Below are 27145 nucleotides of genomic sequence, written 5' to 3' on the forward strand. Positions count from 1 at the left end.
GGTTTTTTTTTCTTTCTTCTTTATACTTATACATACTACTACATCTCTTTATCAACCAGTCTATATTAGCAGCAGACACAGTACAGTACGGTAGTCCACGGCTGTAGCTACCTCTGTGTCGGCACTCGGCAGTCCGTCCATAATTGTATACCACCTACCCGTGGTTTTTTTTTCTTTCTTCTTTATACTTATACATACTACTACATCTCTTTATCAACCAGTCTATATTAGCAGCAGACACAGTACAGTACGGTAGTCCACGGCTGTAGCTACCTCTGTGTCGGCACTCGGCAGTCCGTCCATAATTGTATACCACCTACCCGTGGTTTTTTTTTCTTTCTTCTTTATACTTATACATACTACTACATCTCTTTATCAACCAGTCTATATTAGCAGCAGACACAGTACAGTACGGTAGTTCACGGCTGTAGCTACCTCTGTGTCGGCACTCGGCAGTCCGTCCATAATTGTATACCACCTACCCGAGGTTTTTTTTTCTTTCTTCTTTATACATACATACTACTACATCTCTTTATCAACCAGTCTATATTAGCAGCAGACACAGTACAGTACGGTAGTTCACGGCTGTAGCTACCTCTGTGTCGGCACTCGGCAGTCCGTCCATAATTGTATACCACCTACCCGAGGTTTTTTTTTCTTTCTTCTTTATACATACATACTACTACATCTCTTTATCAACCAGTCTATATTAGCAGCAGACACAGTACAGTACGGTAGTTCACGGCTGTAGCTACCTCTTTGTCGGCACTCGGCAGTCCGTCCATAATTGTATACCACCTACCCGAGGTTTTTTTTTCTTTCTTCTTTATACATACATACTACTACATCTCTTTATCAACCAGTCTATATTAGCAGCAGACACAGTACAGTACGGTAGTTCACGGCTGTAGCTACCTCTGTGTCGGCACTCGGCAGTCCGTCCATAATTGTATACCACCTACCCGTGGTTTTTTTTTCTTTCTTCTTTATACTTATACATACTACTACATCTCTTTATCAACCAGTCTATATTAGCAGCAGACACAGTACAGTACGGTAGTCCACGGCTGTAGCTACCTCTGTGTCGGCACTCGGCAGTCCGTCCATAATTGTATACCACCTACCCGTGGTTTTTTTTTCTTTCTTCTTTATACTTATACATACTACTACATCTCTTTATCAACCAGTCTATATTAGCAGCAGACACAGTACAGTACGGTAGTTCACGGCTGTAGCTACCTCTGTGTCGGCACTCGGCAGTCCGTCCATAATTGTATACTAGTATCCATCCATCTCCATTGTTTACCTGAGGTGCCTTTTAGTTGTGCCTATTAAAATATGGAGAACAAAAATGTTGAGGTTCCAAAATTAGGGAAAGATCAAGATCCACTTCCACCTCGTGCTGAAGCTGCTGCCACTAGTCATGGCCGAGACGATGAAATGCCAGCAACGTCGTCTGCCAAGGCCGATGCCCAATGTCATAGTACAGAGCATGTCAAATCCAAAACACCAAATATCAGTAAAAAAAGGACTCCAAAACCTAAAATAAAATTGTCGGAGGAGAAGCGTAAACTTGCCAATATGCCATTTACCACACGGAGTGGCAAGGAACGGCTGAGGCCCTGGCCTATGTTCATGGCTAGTGGTTCAGCTTCACATGAGGATGGAGGCACTCAGCCTCTCGCTAGAAAAATGAAAAGACTCAAGCTGGCAAAAGCAGTAGCACCGCAAAGAACTGTGCGTTCTTCGAAATCCCAAATCCACAAGGAGAGTCCAATTGTGTCGGTTGCGATGCCTGACCTTCCCAACACTGGACGTGAAGAGCATGCGCCTTCCACCATTTGCACGCCACCTGCAAGTGCTGGAAGGAGCACCCGCAGTCCAGTTCCTGATAGTCAGATTGAAGATGTCAGTGTTGAAGTACACCAGGATGAGGAGGATATGGGTGTTGCTGGCGCTGGGGAGGAAATTGACCAGGAGGATTCTGATGGTGAGGTGGTTTGTTTAAGTCAGGCACCCGGGGAGACACCTGTTGTCCGTGGGAGGAATATGGCCGTTGACATGCCTGGTGAAAATACCAAAAAAATCAGCTCTTCGGTGTGGAGGTATTTCAACAGAAATGCGGACAACAGGTGTCAAGCCGTGTGTTCCCTTTGTCAAGCTGTAATAAGTAGGGGTAAGGACGTTAACCACCTCGGAACATCCTCCCTTATACGTCACCTGCAGCGCATTCATAATAAGTCAGTGACAAGTTCAAAAACTTTGGGTGACAGCGGAAGCAGTCCACTGACCAGTAAATCCCTTCCTCTTGTAACCAAGCTCACGCAAACCACCCCACTAACTCCCTCAGTGTCAATTTCCTCCTTCCCCAGGAATGCCAATAGTCCTGCAGGCCATGTCACTGGCAATTCTGACGAGTCCTCTCCTGCCTGGGATTCCTCCGATGCATCCTTGCGTGTAACGCCTACTGCTGCTGGCGCTGCTGTTGTTGCTGCTGGGAGTCGATGGTCATCCCAGAGGGGAAGTCGTAAGACCACTTTTACTACTTCCACCAAGCAATTGACTGTCCAACAGTCCTTTGCGAGGAAGATGAAATATCACAGCAGTCATCCTACTGCAAAGCGGATAACTGAGGCCTTGGCATCCTGGGTGGTGAGAAACGTGGTTCCGGTATCCATCATTACTGCAGAGCCAACTAGAGACTTGTTGGAGGTACTGTGTCCCCGGTACCAAATACCATCTAGGTTCCATTTCTCTAGGCAGGCGATACCGAAAATTTACACAGACCTCAGAAAAAGAGTCACCAGTGTCCTAAAAAATGCAGCTGTACCCAATGTCCACTTAACCACGGACATGTGGACAAGTGGAGCAGGGCAGGGTCAGGACTATATGACTGTGACAGCCCACTGGGTAGATGTATGGACTCCCGCCGCAAGAACAGCAGCGGCGGCACCAGTAGCAGCATCTCGCAAACGCCAACTCTTTCCTAGGCAGGCTACGCTTTGTATCACCGCCTTCCAGAATACGCACACAGCTGAAAACCTCTTACGGCAACTGAGGAAGATCATCGCGGAATGGCTTACCCCAATTGGACTCTCCTGTGGATTTGTGGCATCGGACAACGCCAGCAATATTGTGTGTGCATTAAATATGGGCAAATTCCAGCACGTCCCATGTTTTGCACATACCTTGAATTTGGTGGTGCAGAATTATTTAAAAAACGACAGGGGCGTGCAAGAGATGCTGTCGGTGGCCAGAAGAATTGCGGGACACTTTCGGCGTACAGGCACCACGTACAGAAGACTGGAGCACCACCAAAAACTACTGAACCTGCCCTGCCATCATCTGAAGCAAGAAGTGGTAACGAGGTGGAATTCAACCCTCTATATGCTTCAGAGGTTGGAGGAGCAGCAGAAGGCCATTCAAGCCTATACAATTGAGCACGATATAGGAGGTGGAATGCACCTGTCTCAAGCGCAGTGGAGAATGATTTCAACGTTGTGCAAGGTTCTGCTGCCCTTTGAACTTGCCACACGTGAAGTCAGTTCAGACACTGCCAGCCTGAGTCAGGTCATTCCCCTCATCAGGCTTTTGCAGAAGAAGCTGGAGACATTGAAGGAGGAGCTAACACGGAGCGATTCCGCTAGGCATGTGGGACTTGTGGATGGAGCCCTTAATTCGCTTAACAAGGATTCACGGGTGGTCAATCTGTTGAAATCAGAGCACTACATTTTGGCCACCATGCTCGATCCTAGATTTAAAGCCTACCTTGGATCTCTCTTTCCGGCAGACACAAGTCTGCTGGGGTTGAAAGACCTGCTGGTGACAAAATTGTCAAGTCAAGCGGAACGCGCCCTGTCAACATCTCCTCCTTCACATTCTCCCGCAACTGGGGGTGCGAGGAAAAGGCTCAGAATTCCGAGCCCACCCGCTGGCGGTGATGCAGGGCAGTCTGGAGCGACTGCTGATGCTGACATCTGGTCCGGACTGAAGGACCTGACAACGATTACGGACATGTCGTCTACTGTCACTGCATATGATTCTCTCACCATTGAAAGAATGGTGGAGGATTATATGAGTGACCGCATCCAAGTAGGCACGTCACACAGTCCATACTTATACTGGCAGGAAAAAGAGGCAATTTGGAGGCCATTGCACAAACTGGCTTTATTCTACCTAAGTTGCCCTCCCACAAGTGTGTACTCCGAAAGAGTGTTTAGTGCCGCCGCTCACCTTGTCAGCAATCGGCGTACGAGGTTACATCCAGAAAATGTGGAGAAGATGATGTTCATTAAAATGAATTATAATCAATTCCTCCGCGGAGACATTGACCAGCAGCAATTGCCTCCACAAAGTACACAGGGAGCTGAGATGGTGGATTCCAGTGGGGACGAATTGATAATCTGTGAGGAGGGGGATGTACACGGTGATATATCGGAGGATGATGATGAGGTGGACATCTTGCCTCTGTAGAGCCAGTTTGTGCAAGGAGAGATTAATTGCTTCTTTTTTGGGGGGGGTCCAAACCAACCCGTCATATCAGTCACAGTCGTGTGGCAGACCCTGTCACTGAAATGATGGGTTGGTTAAAGTGTGCATGTCCTGTTTTGTTTATACAACATAAGGGTGGGTGGGAGGGCCCAAGGACAATTCCATCTTGCACCTCTTTTTTCTTTTATTTTTCTTTGCATCATGTGCTGTTTGGGGAGGGTTTTTTGGAAGGGACATCCTGCGTGACACTGCAGTGCCACTCCTAAATGGGCCCGGTGTTTGTGTCGGCCACTAGGGTCGCTTATCTTACTCACACAGTCAGCTACCTCATTGCGCCTCTTTTTTTCTTTGCGTCATGTGCTGTTTGGGGAGGGTTTTTTGGAAGGGACATCCTGCGTGACACTGCAGTGCCACTCCTAAATGGGCCCGGTGTTTGTGTCGGCCACTAGGGTCGCTTATCTTACTCACACAGTCAGCTACCTCATTGCGCCTCTTTTTTTCTTTGCGTCATGTGCTGTTTGGGGAGGGTTTTTTGGAAGGGCCATCCTGCGTGACACTGCAGTGCCACTCCTAGATGGGCCCGGTGTTTGTGTCGGCCACTAGGGTCGCTAATCTTACTCACACAGCTACCTCATTGCGCCTCTTTTTTTCTTTGCGTCATGTGCTGTTTGGGGAGGGTTTTTTGGAAGGGACATCCTGCGTGACACTGCAGTGCCACTCCTAAATGGGCCCGGTGTTTGTGTCGGCCACTACGGTCGCTAATCTTACTCACACAGCTACCTCATTGCGCCTCTTTTTTTCTTTGCGTCATGTGCTGTTTGGGGAGGGTTTTTTGGAAGGGACATCCTGCGTGACACTGCAGTGCCACTCCTAAATGGGCCCGGTGTTTGTGTCGGCCACTAGGGTCGCTTATCTTACTCACACAGTCAGCTACCTCATTGCGCCTCTTTTTTTCTTTGCGTCATGTGCTGTTTGGGGAGTGTTTTTTGGAAGGGCCATCCTGCGTGACACTGCAGTGACACTCCTAGATGGGCCCGGTGTTTGTGTCGGCCACTAGGGTCGCTAATCTTACTCACACAGCTACCTCATTGCGCCTCTTTTTTTCTTTGCGTCATGTGCTGTTTGGGGAGGGTTTTTTGGAAGGGACATCCTGCGTGACACTGCAGTGCTACTCCTAAATGGGCCCGGTGTTTGTGTCGGCCACTACGGTCGCTAATCTTACTCACACAGCTACCTCATTGCGCCTCTTTTTTTCTTTGCGTCATGTGCTGTTTGGGGAGGGTTTTTTGGAAGGGACATCCTGCGTGACACTGCAGTGCCACTCCTAGATGGGCCAGGTGTTTGTGTCGGCCACTAGGGTCGCTTAGCTTAGTCATCCAGCGACCTCGGTGCAAATTTTAGGACTAAAAATAATATTGTGAGGTGTGAGGTATTCAGAATAGACTGAAAATGAGTGGAAATTATGGTTTTTGAGGTTAATTATAATATGGGATCAAAATGACCCCCAAATTCTATGATTTAAGCTGTTTTTTAGGGTTTTTTGAAAAAAACACCCGAATCCAAAACACACCCGAATCCGACAAAAAAAATTCGGTGAGGTTTTGCCAAAACGCGGTCGAACCCAAAACACGGCCGCGGAACCGAACCCAAAACCAAAACACAAAACCCGAAAAATTTCAGGCGCTCATCACTAATCCAAATTGCCTTTTTTTCCTGTCAGTAAACATACGGACTGTCTGACATTCCTCCTTGGATGCTGTCACTCATATAATCCTCCACCATTCTTTCAATGGTGACAGAATCATATGCAGTGACAGTAGACATGTCAGTAATCGTTGGCAGGTGATTCAGTCCAGACCAGATGTCAGCTTTCGCTCCTGACTCCTTTTCCTCGCAGCCCCAGTGGCGGGAGAAATTGAAGGAGGAGCTGTTGATAGGTCACGTTCCGCTTGAGTTGACAATTTACTCACCAGCAGGTCTTTGCACCTCTGCAGACTTGTGTCTGCCTGAAAGAGAGATACAACGTAGGCTTTAAACCTAGGATCGAGCAAAGCGAATAAAGGGCTCCATCCACAAGTCCCACATACTTTGCAGAATCGCTCCGTCTTAGCTCCTTATTCAATTTCTCCAGCTGCTTCTGCAAAAGCCTGATGAGGGGAATGACCTGACTCAAGCTGGCAGTGTCTGAACTGAGACACGTGTGGCAAGTTCGAAGGGTTGGAGAACCTTGCACAAGATGGAAATCATTCTCCACTGCGCTTGAGTCAGGTGCATTCCCCCTCCTTTGTTTTTATTGTAGGTGGATGTATAGGCTTTAATGGCCTTTTGCTGCTCCTCCATCCTCTGAAGCATATACTGTGTGGAATTCCACCTCGTTACCAGCTCTTGCTTCAGTTGATGGCAGGGCAGGTTCAGGAGTGTTTGCTGGTGCCCCAGTCTTCGGCACGCGGCCGCAGAATGTCGAAAGTTGGCCGCAATTTTTCGGGCCATCGACAGCATCTCCTGTACACCCCTGTCATTTAAAAAAAAATTCTGCACCACTAAATGAATTGTATGTGCAAAACATGGGACGTGCTGGAATTTGCCCAGATGTAATGCACGCACAATATTGGTAGCGTTGTCCGATATCACAAATCCCCAGGAGAGTCTAATTGGGGTAAGCCATTCTGCGATGATGTCCCTCAGTTTCCGTAAGAGGTTGTCAGCTGTGTGCCTCTTCTGGACAGCGGTGATACAAAGCATAGCCTGCCTAGGAACGAGTTGGCGTTTGCGAGATGCTGCTACTGTTGCCGCTGCTGTTGTTGCTGCGGGAGGCAATACATCTACCCAGTGGGCTGTCACAGTCATATAGTCCTTAGTTTGCCCTGTTCCACTTGTCCACATGTCCGTGGTTAAGTGGACACTGGATACAACCGCATTTTGTAGGATACTGGTGACTCTTTTTCTGACGTCTTTGTACACTCTCGGTATTGCCTGCCTAGTGAAGTGGAACCTACAGTAGATGGGATTTGGAACCAGAGACACAATACCTCCATCAATTGTCTAAATCCCACTGCACTAATGGCGAATACCGGACTCACGCCTAACTCCAACATTAGTGTCAAGGTGTCAGTTATTCGCTTTGCAAAAGGATGACTGCTGTCATATTTCATCTTCCTCACAAAGGACTGTTGGACAGTCAATTGCTTAGCTGAAGTAGTACAAGTGATCTTCCGACTTCCCCTCTGGGATGATGATCGACTCCCAGCAGCAACAACAGCAGCGGCGGCAGCAACAGCAGGCGTACCACTCAAGGATCCTCGCGAGGAATCCCGGTTAGGAGAGGACTCCTCAGTCTTGACAGTGACATGGCCTGCAAGACTACTGACGTTCATGGCTGAGGAGGAAGTTGACGCTGAGGGAGTTGGTGGTGTGGTTTGCAGGAGCTTGGGTACAAGAGGAAGAAGGGATTTAGGTTGCTTATGCTCTTACCTAAAGTTTCACAACTTGACACTGACATAATGAATGCGCAGCAGGTGACGTATAAGGGAGGATGTTCCTAGGTGGTTAACGTCCTTACCCCTACTTATTACAGCTTGACAGAGGCAACTCACGGCTTGACACCTGTTGTCCGGATTTGTGTTGAAATAATTCCACACCGAAGAGGTGGCTTTTTTGGTAGTTTGCCCAGGCATCACAATGGGCTTCTTCATCCCACGGACAACAGGTGTCTCCCCTGGTGCCTAATTAAACAAACCACATCACCATCAGAATCCTCATCGTCAACTTCCTCCTCAGCGCCAGCAACACCCATATCCTCATCCTCTCCCTTGTGGGCGCTAGATCCTTCTTAATATCAAATTTCCAATATGGATAATGGATATCAAATATGATAAAATGATGTTGTAAAAAAAATGAAATTTAATGTAAAAACATGTATATGAACATATAACATAAAATGTATAAAATAGGTTTTCTGATAGGACCTATTCCAACATAAAGGCATGGACAGCAGCACAAGGGGCAATCAGCCTTGAAAAAGGGACAGGATAGTCCCGAAACGCGTTGACTTTGCCCTGCTGTGCCTTTTCTACCACCAAGACAGACACCTTTGTATGCTGAGGGTCACGTGGACGGCCATTGGGAATCTAATCTCCGGAGCCAAAAGCTGGGTATTTCCCGGGGTACTCTGCTTATTTCAACACCTGCGGCTCCCACCTACCCCACAGGTATGATTATCTTTCTGCCTTCATTGTGATTGCACCTCATGTCTATTACATTTTATGTTATATGTTCATATACATGTTTTTACATTCAATTTCATTTTATTACAACATAATTTTATCATATTTGATATCCATTATCCATATTTGAGATTTGATATTAAGAAGGATCTAGCGACCACAAGGGAGAGGTTACATCCATTTGCATTGCTCATCTCTGAAGGAGTCATTTAGGGGACCCCCATACCCTCCCTTAGACTTGCTTCAGATCATATACAGCGCCACACTTACCCCCACCTCTTACAAAAACCATATCCTCATCCTGGTGTACTTCAACAGTGACATCTTCAATTTCAATATCAGGAACTGGACTGTGGGTGCTCCTTCCAGCACTTGCAGGGGTCGTGCAAATGGTGGAAGGAGCCACCTCTTCTCGTCCGGTGATGGGAAGGTCAGGTATCGCAACCGCCGACACACTTGGACTCTCCTTGGGGATTTGTGATACCATCTCAGAACGCACAGTTCTTTTCTGTGCTTTTTCCAGCTTAACTCTTTTAATTTTTCTAGCGGGAGGATGAGAGCTTCCATCGTCATGTGAAGCTGAACCTCTAGTCATGAACATAGGCCAGGGCCTCAGCCGTTCCTTGCCACTCCGTGTCGTAAATGGCATATTGGCAAGTTTACGTTTCTCCTCAGACCATTTACATTTCTTTTTTTGGGGGTCTTTTTACTGAACTTTGGCTTTTTGGATTTTACATGCCCTCGACTATCACATTGGGCATCGGCCTTGGCAGACGACGTTGATGGCATTTCATCGTCTATGTCATGGCTAGGGGCAGCAGCTTCAGCACTAAGAGGAAGTGGTTCTCGATCTTTCCCTATTTTATCCTCAAAATTTTTGTTCTCCATTATTTTTCTGGAGTTATATAACACAATATATGGCACAGGAATGACTGATGGCTGATGCACAGGACACTAGCACTGGTCTGATGCAGGACAACACAGCTAATTATACAGCAGCAGCACTGGGCATATGGCAGCAGTTGACACCACCACTGTGAATGGTCACTGGACTGACTGATGCACAGGACACTAGCACTGGTCTGATGCAGGACAACACAGATAATTATACAGCAGCACTGGGCATATGGCAGCAGATGACACCACCACTGTGACTGGTCACTGGACTGACTGATGCCCAGGACACCACCACTGGTCTGATGCAGGACAGCACAGCAACACTGTAAGGGACTTATTATACAGCAGCACTGGACATATGGCAGCAAAGGACACAAGCACTGTGACTGGACAAATACAGCACAAGACACGGACACCAAGGACACTGAGAGAACGGAGACACGTCCTCTCTCTACACTCTCCAATGCCGGAGTGAAAATGGCTGCGACGCGCGGCTCCTTACATGGAATCCAAATCCTGCGAGAATCCGACAGCGGGGTGATGACGTTTTGCCTTGTTCTGGTTTCCGAGTCAGAAGGCTCGGAACCGGACTCGAATGGTGAAGTTCGGTAGGGTTCGGTTCTTTGAGCTATATATATATATATATATATAGTCTTTTGGAAAAATACGGCACTCCAGGACTTATAGAAACATGCCAGCAGCAACTTCAAAGAAAAGCTGTCCAAGCAGCTTGATGCAGTCAACGTTTCATTTAATTAGATTAAATTTCGACGAAATTTAATCTAATTAAATGAAACGTTGACTGCATCAAGCTGCTTGGACAGCTTTTCTTTGAAGTTGCTGCTGGCATGTTTCTATAAGTCCTGGAGTGCCGTATTTTTCCCAAAAGACTGTACACATTTTTTTACTGGCACCTGGGCATTCCATACTGCATGATTCATAGGAGTGCCGGTCCTTGTCTTCATTGGTATATATATATATATATATATATATATATATATGTTGCTGTGGGGATGGTTATGTATAGGCGACAGGTTGGGCATCATGAATAGGCTGCCAGGGAGGTTAGAGTTAACAGTGACTGCTTTAAATTGTACTACCCCCATAAATCCCTCCATCTTCCTACCCCAAGTATCAGTAGAACTATCAAGAGAAATGCAGGGTCCTGGTAAGAAAGGGGTGTGGCTATAGCATGTAAGGCGTGGCTACACCATGTTGTGAATTCCAGGCACCTCTCTGGCAGTGCAGTGCTGAAGGTGACATGTTCAGGGCGAGGCTGCACATCATTGGTGGGCTTGGGAACTCAGGCAAGCCAGGCCCATGTAATTTGTACCCCCTTCTTGGCACCCTAAATAACAGTACTGTAGTGGCACCCCCCTGGAGAAAGGACAGAGTAGGACGTTATCCATTATTTCATATAGATGTTCAGAGAACACACGCCTTTGTTGGTTGAAAACAGCACCTGAATGGACTAAAATCACATGTTGGGGGCTGCCCAGCACGGGGCAAGGCTGTCCTGCATCTGTGGCACCTGCATCAAAAACCTCAGAGGAAGACCCCTGCCTACGCAGCATGGCTGTGTAGACAGGCACACAGCCACCATGTTTCTGATCGCAGGAAACACAGGTGACGTCAACGGTCGGCCCTGACATGCCTGCGTTTTCTGCTCCACTACCCCCCAACGTCGCATCGCCACCCCCAGACACCCGTAACCTTTCAGTCATGATGTGATCACATTATGATAGCCTGTGCACGCGTACTGTGGCCGAGGCCAGAGGAGGATTTATCACAAGGTAACCAAAGCAGCTGCCTAGGGTCCTGTTGGTCTCAGGGGCCCTGCTGGTCCTAGGGGGCCCGCCGGCAAGGCTGTATAAAGGGCATTTCTGGCAAACCAGGAGCTTCGCGGAAACTGTCAGAGAGCTGAGCTGGTTGAATACTCCCAGCAGGCTGTCAGTAATTAAACAGCCTGTGTCCCCAGTCCTGCAGTACTGTGTGTGTGTGACCAGTGATGACACGTGTGTATGACGTCAGATGCTTAGAGAGAAGAGCCAGGATGTGCACGGATAAAACACACGAGATCTTCCAGTGTTATTACAGTATGTTTTACATTTTATATAACACCCACCACCTACTTCAAATTCCAATCAGGTGTGAGCGGGGGATGATGGATTGAGGGGGGGGGGGGGGTGGACAGTGTCATTTTAAGTACAATGTCGAACATCTGCCTGTGACAGTCATGGCTGGAGTGGAGGCACATACTGACTGGTGATATATCAATATGCTATAAAACTCTATTTTAAGTACTACTGTGTATGGGAGATGTCTGCTACAATCAGCGGGGCACTGATATATAATCAATACAGTCACACCGACTGAGGGGTATAATAATGGGTATTATAAGGGATGGGGGGCCTGCTACAATCAGTAAGGGGTGGGGGGGGGTAGGCACTATAATGCAGTCAACACTAATGTAATTGGGTGTAATAATGAGTATTATAAGGTATGGGTGCCTGCATTATATATCAGTGCCCCCTCCCTCTCCCAACACACACACACACACACACACACACACACACACACACACACACACACACACACACACACACACACACACACACATACTGATTGTAGTACATTACTCATTCCCTATTAGCAGGTCCCCCATCCCTTGTAATATCCATTATTGCACCCCTCACTGACTGTGACTGTATTGACTATATATCAGAGACTTTAGTGTGACTCCATTATACGAGATCTGATAATTAAGTTAGCAAACTGGAAACTGTGTAGTAGCAGATTTACCAGTAGGCATCCAAAGCAGCCACAAGGGTCCGGCGGGTCCCAGGGGGCTCGCCGACAGATCATGGAGTCAGGAGGGCATTTCTGATTTCCACCAAAAATGTCAGAGTGCTGGTCTAGCTGTATACTCCCAGCAGGCTGTCAGTGACTAGGTGTGATTATAAGGGCAACACGGATGGAGTAATGGATAGCATTACTGCCTCACAGCACTGAGGTCATGGGTCAAATTCCCAACATGGCTCTAACTGTGTGGAGTTTGTATATTCTCCCCGTACTTGCGTGAGTTTCCTCCGGTTACTCCGGTTTCCTCCCACAATCCAAAAATATACTGGTAGGTTAACCCTAGGGTGTAAGAGTGTACATGTGGTAGGGAATATAGAGTGTAAGCTCCACTGGGGCAGGGACTGATGTGAATGGCCAAATGTTCTCTGTAAAGCGCTGCGGAATATGTTTGCGCTATATAAATAACAGGAAATAAATAATAATCAATACACTAGTACAACTACCATCCGCCTGCTATAATCGGCTATGGGCAGATTGGGGAACATACACTGACTGGGGGGGCAGGACTTGTCTGCTACAATTGGTGGGGGTGCACGCTGAGGATTGTCTAAGGTAGGGCGGCCCCAAATCGGTGTCTTGCTTAGGGCCCCATGAGGTCTAAATCCGCCTCTGGCCGCGGCGGATGGCTGAAAATCATCTATTTGCAATTTACGGCCGTCTGAGACAGGGTCTGAATAAGGCCGTGTGTCCGATCTTGCCCGCACTTTCCCTCTGCCGCTGCCTTCCATTGAAGGGGTGAGCAGAGGCCTGCGTTCTCAGTAACGGTGCCATTTCACCCCTCTTTTCTGAGAGGGAGATCAGGGGTCTCTGGCCTCACAGACCCTGCTTCCATGGGCCATCTACTCAGCTAGCCATCTGATAGTCGCATGTAGCTATGATGTCGGTCGCGGTGCAGGGGTTGTAGCTACATGCAGGAGGCGTCTCTTCTACTGAGCCATCTCCTACATGAGACCGGACAGAAATACAATGTTGGTTGGATGTGGCATTGCATTTCCATCCATCTCTGAATAAGGCCCCCAGGCCCTTCCCCTGGAGTATGGAACCATGAGGTTAATGTATTATAGCGACACGTATCGTGCGGGTATAACGCTTTACCGAGGCGAGCAGGAAGCAGCAGCGCTGGTATGTATTAACATCTCGGATGCTGAAGTAGGGGGGTGAGAACTCCCCCCCTCCAGTGATCCCCCCCTGATCACACAGCCTAGTGCTGATGCGCTGTGTTTCTCCCCCGGCCGGCGCCTCTGGGCACGAGCGAGATCTTGCTACTCACGCAAGACTTCCTGTTCATCCCGGAGCCCGCAGATGCAGCAGCCAGGGACAGAGCTGCCTGTAATCGTATTAAATAATAGCTGAAAAAACCCTGAAAATTTCATGTGAGAAAAATAAAAAAAATAACACAAAATGAGCAAAACAAAACTGGAAGCCCTGTAATTGAGTTCTGGCGTAATTCCTTGTAAATTCAAATTGTAAAGGAAATCTGCACGTTAAGGGCCACAATTAAGAATGAGACATAAGTAATCCCTTAAGCACTCGCTAATGTCCTCAAAATTCAACAAACAGCGGTAAACTAAGATGTGAAAAGTGTCAAGAAGTGAGCCAGTGGAGAAGTTGCCCATGGCAACCAATCAGTGTTGAGGTAACATTTACAAAATGCATTCTACAATATACGTAGCAGCTGATTGGTTGCCATGATAAACTTCTCCACTGGCTCACTTCTCCACTCTTTTCACTGATTCATGAATAGACCCCCTTAGCCTTGGAGAGTGATAAAGCAGAGAGAGATAAAGTACAAAGCAAACAGCTCTTAGCTGTCATTTTTCAAACACCGCTTGTGACATGGCAATTAGGAGCTGATTGGCGGATACTTTATCCCTCGCCACTTAATCTCCCTCCAAGGCTTAGTGCATTTCCCCCCTAGGTTTCAAACAGCGCTCAGATCCCCTGCCATACAATGATGCTACATGTTCTCATGTGAGACAAAAAAAATCTGATAAAGACACGGACAAAAAAGGGGGAAGCATCACCCGTCACTCCTCACAGCAGACAGCACTAATCTCCCTCAGAGCAGGCGTGATTTACAGATTAGTGCTGTCTGCTGTTGAGAGTGGATGGGAGCTGTGTGTGGGGGTATGGGACAATGCTAAAATAGAACTGATAATCGTGCAGAATAGAGATGAATGCAAAATGATCAAGTACATCCATAGCCCCCCCCCCCCCCCCCCCCTCCATTTTCAAGCCTGTTTGAACAGAAAAATATAATACTTCAAGCCTAGTACATGCTTTGTGGAACTAAGGGGGAAATTTACTAAGCAGTGATAAGAGCGGAGAAGTGAGCCAGTGGAGACGTTGCCCATGGCAACCAATCAGCACTGAAGTAACATCTATAATTTGCATACTACAGAGCTGCTGATTGGTTGATGGGGCCATTTCTCCACTGGCTCACTTCTCCACTGTTATCACTGCCTAGTAAATGTCCTCCTAATTCTGGTATGAAACAAGGGCGCCGCGTGTATGTAGGCTGTGACAAATTATCTATATTGTTATTTCTGATGTACCAATGTCAAATATTATCCTCCCAAATGGGGAACAAAAATGTGTGCCCAGCTTCTCCACAGCCCTTACTCGCATGGCTTCATCTCTAACCTGCCCCCGGATTTCCCAAAACTCTACAATTGTCTAAGACTCGCACTTTCAGGTGCGACAAACCAGGAATGTTGGGGCATGGAAGACTGTATGAAAATTTTGCACTGGGCAATCTCTGGGTCACTCCCACTAGGTCACTTCCACTAGCTAGAAGTGGTGAAAATTTGCGCATATAAAATTTGGTGGTGGCATTTGTCGCTTTACAATGGTCCAGTGATGCAATCTTTGCGGTGCTCTCTGCTTTACAGTTCTACGGAAGACCATGGTACTGTGTTTCTAAATTCCACATTACTCCAAGGAGCAAATCCAATTACCGGCGCGGCCTGATTCAATTAGCTGCGGGAACTCCACACGCTAAACCCCTCTGTGTTTAAAGCATGGGGAAACCCATTCGATTCTGCATTTTATTCAGGAAGAGTGGATTTCTGTGCATCACCAGAAGTTTTACTGTGTGGGGGAAAGGCTAAGTAATTGAATAGCTTCAGGCGTTAATCCCGGATAGTCCCATGTGTGTTAAAATTAAAACTTGCGATTAATTATAAATGCTCCCAAGTCTATTACCTATAAATCGAGATTGGGAGGCCGACTGTGCCAATTCATCCTGCTCTAAAGGCAGAGCCAGTCCTAGGCATAGGCAAACTAGGCAAATGCCTAGGGCGTTTGGAATGCCTAGGGGCACAAGCATCTTCTGCTGATTAAACTGATATGCGGCATGCCTATATTCTGTGTGTGTGACTGTGACTGTATCTGCATACAAAATGCTACGTTATAGTGTATTCCTGGAAATCATATTAACGTAGCATTTCATATGTAGATACAGCCACAGTCGCACACAGAATATAGGCATGTCGCATATCATTTTACTCAGCAGAAGCTGCTTGTACATCCTAGCCATATAGCAATGCAAATAAGATGCACTGTCAGCAAAAAAAGGACCCGACTTTTTGGCAAAAAAGCCATCTCTTGCCGCATGGCACATTGAGAAAAGATGTATGAGGATACATCTGTATCTAAGCAGAGGCAGAGGTCACAGTGTTAGCAGCCATGTGAGTGCTGTGTGTGGGTGGGTTGGTTGTGCAATAGTGTGCGGCATATGTGTAAAGGGCACTATGTGTGTTATTATGTGTATAAGAACATTAATAATGTTTGGCATATGTGTAAGGGACATTATATGTATAAGGGCATTAATAAAGGTTGGCATAATGTGTAAGGCGCATTATGTTTATAAGGACATTAATAATGTGTGTCATGTGTAAGGGGCATTACTGTGTAGTATTATGTGTATAAAGGCATTACTAATGTGTGGCATTATGTGTAAAAGGTGCTCTACTATGTGGCGTAACGTATAGAAAGGGCACTACTGTGTGGTCTAATGTGAATAAGAGATATCGGGGGACATTCGGAGTTGTTCGCTCGCTAGCAGTTTTTAGCAGCCGTGCAAACGCTATGCCGCCTTCTACTGGGAGTGTATTTTAGCTTAGCAGAAGTTCGACCGAAAGAATCGCAGAGTGGCTAAAAAAAAAAATTGTGCAGTTTTAGAGTAGCTTCAGACCTACTCAGCGCTTGCGATCACTGCAGACTGTTCAGTTCCTGTTTTGACGTCACGAACACGTCCTACGTTCGGCCAGCCACGCCTGCATTTTTCCTGGCATGCCTGCATTTTTTCACACACTCCCAGAAAACAGTCAGTTGACACCCAGAAATGCCCACTTCCTGTCAATCACTCTGCGGTCAGCAGTGCGACTGAAAAGCTTCCCTAGACCTTGTGTGAAACTACATCGGGCGTTGTGAAAATACTTTGCGCGTGTGCATTGCGCCGCATACGCATGCGCAGAAGTGCCGTTTTTTTGCATCATCGCTGCACAGCGAACATTTTTAGCTAGCGAACAACTCGGAATGACCCCCATGGTGTGGTGTAATGTGAATAAGGGGCAATTCAGTGGGATGTAATGTGAATAAGGGGCACTACTGTGAGGAGTAACATATATAAGATAAAGTGGTACTACTGTGTGATGTATCATGAATAAGGGACACTATTGCATGATAAAATGTGAATAAAGTTTCAGTACTGTGTGGCGTAATTTGAATTGGGGGTACTATTGTGTGGCCATGCCCCTTCCCAGCAAGAACACACCCCTTTTTGGGCTGTGCACCAAATGTACGCACTGTTCCTATTTAAAATATAAGGGGGCACCAAAATGAGGACTGCTACGGTGAGGGGTGATGGTGCTGGGAAAGTGGTGCAGGGTCAGAGGTGGAACTAGTGGCGGTGCTAGGGGGCACCAGCCAAAAACGTACCTAGGGCATCATATTGGTTAGTGCCGGATCTGTCTAAATGTATGCTGTTAAGGTAAAAATAGTTATAAGAAAATTATAAGCAGATGAACAATATGGATAGGAGGAATTCCACATGGAACACTTTTCATCAAGTTCCATAGACGAGTCCAGCAAAATTATTAATTGTCATTGTGCTGCATTTCTGAAAGGACTGGGGAAAACTTAATGAGGTGATCATCTGATGTAGATGGATGTTAGCTGTCTGTCACGTGTGTGGAACCTGTTTCTTGACTACATCTAAATGACAGACGGATTAGGAGGCCTTTAGCAAGACACCTAAAAAGAGATGTCACAAGAGCTCATCAGAGGATTAACTGAAATAATAGATTGTGGGAAAACAAAGACATCCACGCAGTAGCACTATGAGGATAAAAAAGAGATGTAAGATCAGGTTGGCGACTTAGTGTGAAACATACTGTGGGAGAGGTATCAAGCCTTGGAGAAAGAGATAAGGTTGAGACTTTGCCTAAAGCTTTGAAATGACAGAAGCTTATTGGGTGCGTTAGGCAACTACTCCACTTTATCTCTCTCCAAGGCTTGATACATCGCACCCACAGTATGTATAGCCTGACCGTGAGAAACTGGGAGGCTTGGTATGAGAGTAATAATCTGCAGGAAGGTTATCAAAGATTATATTTAGGACGGCTAAATTCTGCGTATCTCTAGGAAAGTTAGATCGCAAAAACTGGGGCACTAAACACAAATTTGCTTTCTTATGGGTCATGCTGTTATAAAAATTATTAAGGCGCCCATAATTTTATTGTGATAAACTTAAATACTTTACTTTGAGCTAGCTTAACACTATAAATAACGACACAGACACCGATAGCTAGATTTAAAGGTCAGATGGTATTTATTGATAGCTGACCTGATTGTGAAACTAGATTTTATGTTCGAGGATGGCAAAGGAAAAGGCGCTACCATATGCCAACTCCAGTTACTTAACTTGTACCAACAAAACCGAGGAGTGGACTAAACAAAAAACCGCCTCCTACATGCATAACCCGCATTGTGCAGTACTAAACACCCTTCTCTCTGGCAACTACTGAGGTTCCCGCAGGGGAATGTCTATTGGTCAGCCGCAGGGTAAGGACACACTCGACGTCTTTCTAAAAGAGGGTGCCCCACAATGACCACTTATGCCTAGCTAACTGCTGGCTGGTAGCGACTTCCCGCCACAACCAGATTTAACTAAACCAGTCACCGCCATCCAAACAACAGAAACAACGTATAAGGTACTGGGCTAACGGAGAAAAAACAAAAATGCTTTCTAGAAAAATGCTAACACCTGCAGGGGAAAGATGAACACCATCATCCTTATAGAACTGCCTGTTATGAAGAACCAGCAAATGATGCTTAACCACTACCCCACCCAAAGCAGTGACAAACAGCGAAATAGCGGAGTTAACCTTCTTGCGTGCCTTCTCAATGGCTGAGAAACGCATAGCTCCTCTCCAATGGAAATGGGGCACCATCTCAGACCAAACAAAACGGACTTCCGGCCAATGACTGCGCAAAGCCACTAATCCGCCTTAACTGACAATATGAGGTCGATGCCTTTAACGCGACCCATATCATTGCCGCTTAAGTGAATGACAATCCAATCAGGGCGACCCTATCTCTGCTCATGGTTGAAAAGAAGCCTCAACAAATCACCCCACCTGAAACCTCGAACACCTAACCAACGGACGACCCTGCGCCCAAAAACCTAATCCGAAGCTATCCTGGCCAAAGCAGCTAAACCGGCTCGATAATCTGCTAGATATAAGGCAGGCATGGTAAACCTTCAACCATCGCCCCCGGCACCAACTCACGGAACTTATCAAACTGAAATCGAGACAAAGCATCCGCTATCCGGTTGTCGATGCCAGGAACGTGGTGCGCCCTGAAATTGATGTTGTGCTTAAGCATTTGAGGACCAAATGACGCAAAAGGCGCAAGGCTTGGGGGGAGGAGGAACGCTGATTGTTAATAACGTGAACCACCCCCATGTTGTCGCAGCGGAACAAAATGTTCCGATCCGAAAACCTGGAAGCCCACAATTCCAAAGCCACAATGATTGGAAACAGTTCCAACAAGAGAAGGTTCCTAGTGAAACCACGGGAGACCCAAGAGGCAGGCCAGGAAGCAGCACACCATTCATTAGCGAAAAAGGCCCCAAAACCGAAACTGCTGAAAGCATCCGTGAACAGCTGGAGGCAGCTGTTGAAACAACGCTGAGATGGCCACAATACCTCCTGGTTAAAAGAAACCAGGTACGAAGACCAAACCCACAAATCATCTCTGATCTAACGGGAGAGGTAAACGGTGTGATACTGCCTGACCGTCCTCGGCGTGGCTCGTTCAAGATTCTGGAAAAACACTCTCCCCATGGGGATGATCCTGCATGCAAAATTGAAAGAGCCCAACAAAGATTTAACCCGTTTAAGCCGGATTTTGCGCTTGCTCACGCACTCCTCAATCAGCCCTAGAAGCTTCTGTACCTTGTCCGCCAGGATGCAACAGCAACCAGCCACCGTATCTATTTCAATCCCTAAATAACTAAGGCAACTTTTCGGGCCCTCGGTTTTATCCAAGGTTTTATCCAAGGACCTTAAACAACGACCTGGCAGAATGCAACATGTCACCACAAACCATACTGTCTCTCGGGCCCATTAAGAGAAAGTCATTCAGGTAGTGGGCAACACCTGGGTGGGTGGCCGGAGGCGGCCTGGATGCACCAATGCAAGAAAGTGCAAAATCTCTCAAAATAGGCACAAGAGACAGAACAGCCCATGGGTAGGCACCTATCTATGTAGAAGTCCTTACCCAATCTGAAACCCAGGAACCTCAGAGAATCCGGGTATAAGAGGAGCAGGCGAGAAGCCAAAAGGGCACCCGGACCGCAGTCACTAACCAAAAGCAGAGCCTCATCAAAAGATTGATAACGCACTCTGTAAATCGATTCGGGAATGGCATCATTCACAGAACCCCATGTGGTTGAGACAAATGCTGGATAAGCCGGAACTTGCCCGCAGTCCTCTTGGGCACAACCCTAATGGGGGAGATGTACAAGGCGGGCAGAGGGGGGGGAGTAGAGGGTGTGGTAGAATAAGGGCTACACATGCATCCCAAGCTGATCTCTGCCTCCATCTTCTGTCTAACCACATGCGGGAAATCGCGAGCCGATTTCAAATTCCTGCAGATGACCACATGCACGGAATCCGAAATGGGCAAGCGAAAACCGAAACAAAAACCGTCCAGTAAAAACTTCGGAGCTGCCCTGTCGGGATACAAACTGAGTCACCTGCCCAGTTCCTGGACCCAAACCGGAGAATGGGCCTTACTTGTTACCTCCGCTGGTCTCGGCTGGATTGGAGGACTTTCCGCTCGCAGCTGAGGTGCAGTCCTTGGACAGGTGACTGGCCCTACAAACTTTGCAGGAGTGTTGAAAACAACAATTAAGGCCCCAGCTGCACTTGCCTCATTATATGCGAAACACTTGCTTTTTGCCACCGAGCGTAAACCTGAAACGCCAGATGCAAGCTGATTTTTGCACTGGACCTCCATGGGGGTCTGACCTGCTGGGTAACCTCCAGCCAAACCTCCACATCTTTGAAACCCATGGGCAAAACAGAGTTGCTGTCTTAATTACGACTACATTTTTCATCGTGATCCCTCCAAGCCTAACCCTTGGATTTCAAAAACATCTCATGAACCAAGAACAGGTACTTTAAAACATTGGGATATTCAGCAGGCCTGGACTTGGCATAACAAGCTGAAAAAACTAAGAAACCCCGCAATCATTGATGGAAATTGCAGAAGGCATTTTAATCTATGCCACCCATCTTTTTGGCCTTATCAAAGCCCTGATGCATGTCATTCATATGGGTGAACATGTCCACATACTTGCCCTTTTTAATCTTTTCCCTCACCCTCTTCCTAAAGCCCCGGGTAACCAATGTATTGGCACAATGCACCATTTCTGTGAAAAGCGGGAGATCGGAGGGAACCGTGGCTGCTGACACCCTCTCCTTCCTAGATTCTTTCGTTATGCGATGCCCAACAAGCCTAACCAACTTACCGTGGCGCCTGGGAGAACCAGAGGAGACACTACTAGAAGAGCTAGAAGAAGTGCTAGAGGAACAAGGAGAACTAACAGCATGCTCACCCGTGCCTGAAGGACCCGGAACATCATCAGCTGCCCCAACCACCGCGATCGTGGTGGCACGTCTTCAGCCGGCACCAAAGTTGGATCCCTCTGACTCCTCAGACTCCTCCGCATTGTAGACCCCGACCCCGCGGGACTTACCGACACATGTATAGAAGGGGAGACAGCAAGAGCATTTATGGCCTGTGTATCAGTACTAGCAACAGAAGGCAAAGGCGGAAGGGGGGCAACACACCACTGGAACCTGCCCCGGAGCAAAAGGTGACTGCCAAAACGAAGTCTGCTGAGCCTGAGATGCGGGGAAACCCCCGAGATACGACCCAGAAAAATTAGGCGGGAGAAGTGAAATCTGAGGCCCGCTCAAGGATCATGTGGGCTGGACCCCCAATGCAGAACCCGCAAAACAAGGAGAGAAAATGGGCACTACGGAAACGGACAGACCCTGCTGCCGCGTACCAGAGACTATGGTGAAGGGCTGTGCACCGGCCAAACTGAATGGAAAATTACCCCTGTATAAACACCTTGGGGCACCAGAAGGGGGGAAGGGCCCGGCAAGTGAAAGGATGCAGACAGGGAGATCTGCGCAGATACCACCTGCAGCACCCCAGAATGCCCAGTAGGGGGCACACCGGAACTACCAAAAAGGGGGACTGCAGGAGGCACCAGCCCCAGAGAACCTGAAAGCGAGCACAACAGTGCCCTCGGTGGCTGCTGCGGCGCAGGCACCAGAACCAAAGGGGGAGCAGGCACCATGGGGACTCTAGGGGGAACCACCGGGACATCACCCCCGGCAACCACAACAGCATGCCTCACCAGCATCCCCTGCAGCCTGCGGCGAGAACCAGCTGTCCTGATGTGGGGACACCAGGCTTGAACCCACCGCATGGAGAGACCAAGCAGGGGCATCACTTGGCGCAACTCCCCGGCCAGCCGCAGGAGCTGTGCTGGCTGGGAGTTACTTGTCGCTGCCAGGGTCGCAGCGGCTGCGTGTGACGTCATGCAGCCGCTGCGGTCGCCCCCCGCATGGTTCGACCACGTCTGCGTTGGCCGGACCGCGCCCCGAAAATGGCGGGCAAACTTCGCCATACCGCCCCCCTCCCGCTCAGCGACCGCCTCTGCCTTTAAATCAGGCAGAGGCGATCACTAGGCAACAACGGCCATCGGCTGTCTGGCATGCGCCAGCGCACTGCGGCGCCGGTGCATGCGCAGTTCTGACCCGATCGCACCGCTGCGAAAATCTCCAGCGTGCGATCAGGTCAATATGACCCCCATTGTGAGGTGTTCAGAATAGACTGGAACTGAGTGGAAATTAATGTTATTGAGGTTAATAATACCATAGGATCAAAATTACCCAAAAATTCTGAGATTTTAGCTGTTTTTGTGTTTTTTCCAAAAATCACCCCTATCCAAAACCAAAACCCGAAAGGGTGTTTTTGGCAAAACCAATCCAGATCCAAAACCAAAACACAAAACCCGAAAAGTGTGCGCCACAAGTCTCTAATGAAGACACATCTGTATTCGGTTTTTCTGTGAAACCAGTCCTGGGTTCCGGACAGCAGATTGCCGTTACGCCATTAGCCCAGCGTGCGATAGCTGCGACCTGTCACCAGCGCGCTGGATGGAGCTTCCTGGGAAACACACACTTTTTTTAGTTTCTGATTAACAAAAGTGAGAAAGAGGCAAAACATTGCAGCTGCCTTATAATCACTAGCACAGATTCTGGAATTCCTTCACACATAGGTTTTAATGCAACTTAATCCTCTCGTCCATGACCATTATAACTGTAATGCACTTAAGCACCGTAGGACACTTCATCATCCTGTCTACAAGGTCTCAGGCGGTTTTCCATGTAATTAAATGGTGCTTCCATATGATTTGCTGCAAAACACTACTGCAGCATATCAGATTATTGACGAGTCCTTTATATCACTTGTACTTGTTCTTTCGGATGGCTCAATGACAGTCAATAAGTGAAAAATTGTTTACAATTTCCCCTCCCTATACTGCTTCACCCAGGAGACGGAGAGATAGGAAGTGGGCTAATTGCATACCAAGCAGTGCTCCGTTCCATATCCAGTAGCCCCTGATCCAGGCTGGGTCTTCTCGTTGATGTAGACAGGTGACGTAGAGCATAGTGATGACAGTGGCTATTATTAACTGGCTGACTATTATTAACCTTTATTTATATCGTACCAACACAATATGTAGCCCTATATAGAGAATCATTCACAATAGTTCCTGTGCCGCACAATGGAGAACATTACTATCTGACAGCACTGAGGTCTTGGCTACAATTCCCACCAAGGCGTTATATGTGTGGAGTTTATATGTTCTCCATTTGCTTGCGTGGGATTTCCCGGGTACTTTAGTTTCCTCCCACACTTCAAAAACATACTCGTAGGTTAAATGGATTCTGATAAAAATAAATACAATAACCCTTGTGTGTGTGTACATGTTATAGGGAATATAGATTGTAAGCTCCACTGAGGCAGGGACTGATGGCCAAATATTCTCTGTAAAGTGCTGTGGAATATATGTGCGAGAAGAAGAAGAAGAAGAAGAAGAAGAAGAAGAAGAAGAAGAAGAAGAAGAAGAAGAAGAAGAAGAAGAAGAAGAAGAAGAAGAAGAAGAAGAAGAAGAAGAAGAAGAAGAAGAAGAAGAAGAAGAAGAAGAAGAAGAAGAAGAAGAAGAAGAAGAAGAAGAAGAAGAAGAAGAAGAAGAAGAAGAAGAAGAATTATTACTACCCCTAAGGAGCTTATGGTGTAAATTGTATTCACATACTAACATTAACCTACTCTATTGATTAATATGCGAGTTGGCCTCATTATATTAGTGTGCTAATCACTAATAGCGTCTCTCCTAGGTAAATGGAGTTCACCAGGGGAAAGGTTCATACAGTGCATCCGGAAAGTATTCACAACGCTTCACTTTTTTCACATTTTGTTATGTTACAGCCTTACTCCAAAATGTACCCTTCCCCAGATTTGTGCCTCGAGACAATCTTGTCTCGGAAGTCTACAGACAATTTCTTTGACTTCATGCTTGGTTTGTGTTCAGACAAGTGTGGGACCTTATATAGACAGGTGTGAGCCTTTTCAAATCATGTCCAATCAACTGAATTTACCACAGGTGGACTTCAATTAAGCTGTAGGAACATCTCAAGGATGATCAGTGGAAACAGGATGCACCTGAGCTCAATTTTGAGCTTCATGGCAAAGGCTGTGAATACTTATGTACATGTGATTTCTTAGTTTTTTATTTTTAATAAATTTACAAAAATCTCCCAACATTTTTTTTCACATTGTCGTTAATGGGGTATTGTGTATAGAATTTTCAGGAGAAAAATTAATTTATTCCATTTTGTAATAAGGCTGTAACATAACAAAATGTGGAGAAAATGAAGTGCTGTGAATACTTTCTGGATGCACTATTTACTGTAAGCTAATCAGAGCCTCTAATTTGAAAATGACCCATCTCAGAGGGCACAACTCCTCTTTAAAATGACATATTTCCAATCTAATTGACTTTTATATTTTCCCAATGGAGCGAATAGTCCTTTACCGCAAACTAGAGATACATGATTGGTGAACTGGGCTAGCATGACACCAAATTTTATCTACAGGTCCCCAAACACTTACCCTAAAGCTATAGATGTCACAACTGAGGGCTGGAGACCGTGACTGGGAGCCTCAGTTGTAGGGGCTGACGGGTACCTGAATGTTGGAGGAGCGATGGGACTCCTGGACATGCGTAAAGACAGTAGCAAGGATGCCCGAAGGCGTGACCACGACAACTGGAAATATCTTTCAGTGATTTTATTAAATGAAAAGTCATAAAACGTGCAAAACCAATAGAAAGTCACAAGTGGAAATTTAGGTGTGCAACTGGTTAATACCAGTAACCTGGAATGTAGAGAAAAGTTCTGTAAACTGTAAATGAAGCTAGGGTTCGCTGGAAAACTGTAGTTGTTGAAGAGTGGCTGCTGGAAAGCCGGAATACAGACACAGGTGAGTAAGGTGATGTTGTAGAGGGTTAATCACAGAGGAGTCAGGCTTGAATGCAGGAGAGTTCACAGGAGAATCTGTAGAAGACTGCACACAGGAACCACTGGAGACAAATGAAGCACTGCAGAGAAAGTCCATGGAAGAACTGCTCACTGGAAACACTGAAGACCATTGAAGCACTGACATCCTTCAATGCTGGGACAGGCTATTTAAACCCACAGGTTAGCAGGGATTGGTGGGCAATTAACCAGAGACCAGAGTGCAGCTGCTGTGTAATCAGGCTGGGAGCAGAGTGCAGCTGATTGGCTGAAAAGTAACATGTGATGAAAACAAACATGGCTGCGCCCATGTTTGAACTTGGAGGGAAAGACTGTTTGTAACTTGCATGTGAGTTTTAACCATGAAGCTGCCAGAATCACAGTAAAGAGATTTGAGACAATGAGATGCAGCATGCTGCACACAGACAGCGCAGATGGAATCCAGGCTTGGGACACTGGGACAGTCTCAGGAGGCATTTGGAAGGTAAATACTAATAAGGAATTACCTGGATCGTGACAATAGAGCCATGAGATCCTGTCCGGCAATGGAAAAGTGTAGACATCCTACTCTAAGAATATTTTATAACCACTGTGTGGGTATACTGGGGTATATTTGCTTACAATCCGGGCACATCGAGCATCAAAACAACTTTCTTTGAAGTTTGGACAATATTAGTATGAGAGTACTTCTTATTTACCGCCCCTCTGGAGATGGAAAGATATTTGTACAAGAAATTGCAGACAATTGGAGGGATGTTATGGAATCCGAAATCGCCGGAAGTGCGGGATGAAGTTTTTTAAATACATAAACAGTAAAAGGTTAAAAAAGGAGAACATAGGTCCAATAAAAGATGAATTTGGAGTATTGATAAATGATGATGAAATAAAAGCAGAAATACTTAACACATTTTTTTAATCAGTGTTCACCAGAGAAGAACTAATGGTGGGGGTAGTGCATAACGATAGTGTCAGTAATGATTCGTGGTTAGATACTTGTTTAAGTGAAGAAGTAGTCCAGGAGAGACTAAGCAAAATCAAGATTAATAAATCACCTGGCCCTGATGGACTTCACCCGAGGGTTCTTATGGAGCTTAGGTCACAACTAGCAAGACCTCTATACTTGATTTTCAATAGTTCAATTAGATCAGGCATGGTACCGAAGGATTTCCGTATAGCTGAGGTAGTGCCATTATTTAAAAAGGGATCCAAAAATAATCCGGGTAACTACAGACCGGTTAGTTTGACATCTATAGTGGGGAAAATATTGGAAGGAATTCTAAGGGATAGCATACAGTAGTATCTGCAGATCGCTAAGATTATTAGCAAGAACCAGCATGGGTTTGTGAGGGACAGATCATGTCAAACTAACTTAGTTAGCTTTTATGAGGAAGTGAGCGACAATCTTGACCAGGGAAATGCAGTGGATGTGGTCTACTTAGATTTTGCAAAAGCATTCTATACAGCGCCTCACAGGAGACTGATCATCAAATTAAGGGAGCT

The sequence above is a fragment of the Pseudophryne corroboree genome, chromosome 2 (genome assembly GCF_028390025.1).
Source record: "Pseudophryne corroboree isolate aPseCor3 chromosome 2, aPseCor3.hap2, whole genome shotgun sequence".
Taxonomy (NCBI): Eukaryota; Metazoa; Chordata; class Amphibia; order Anura; family Myobatrachidae; genus Pseudophryne; species Pseudophryne corroboree.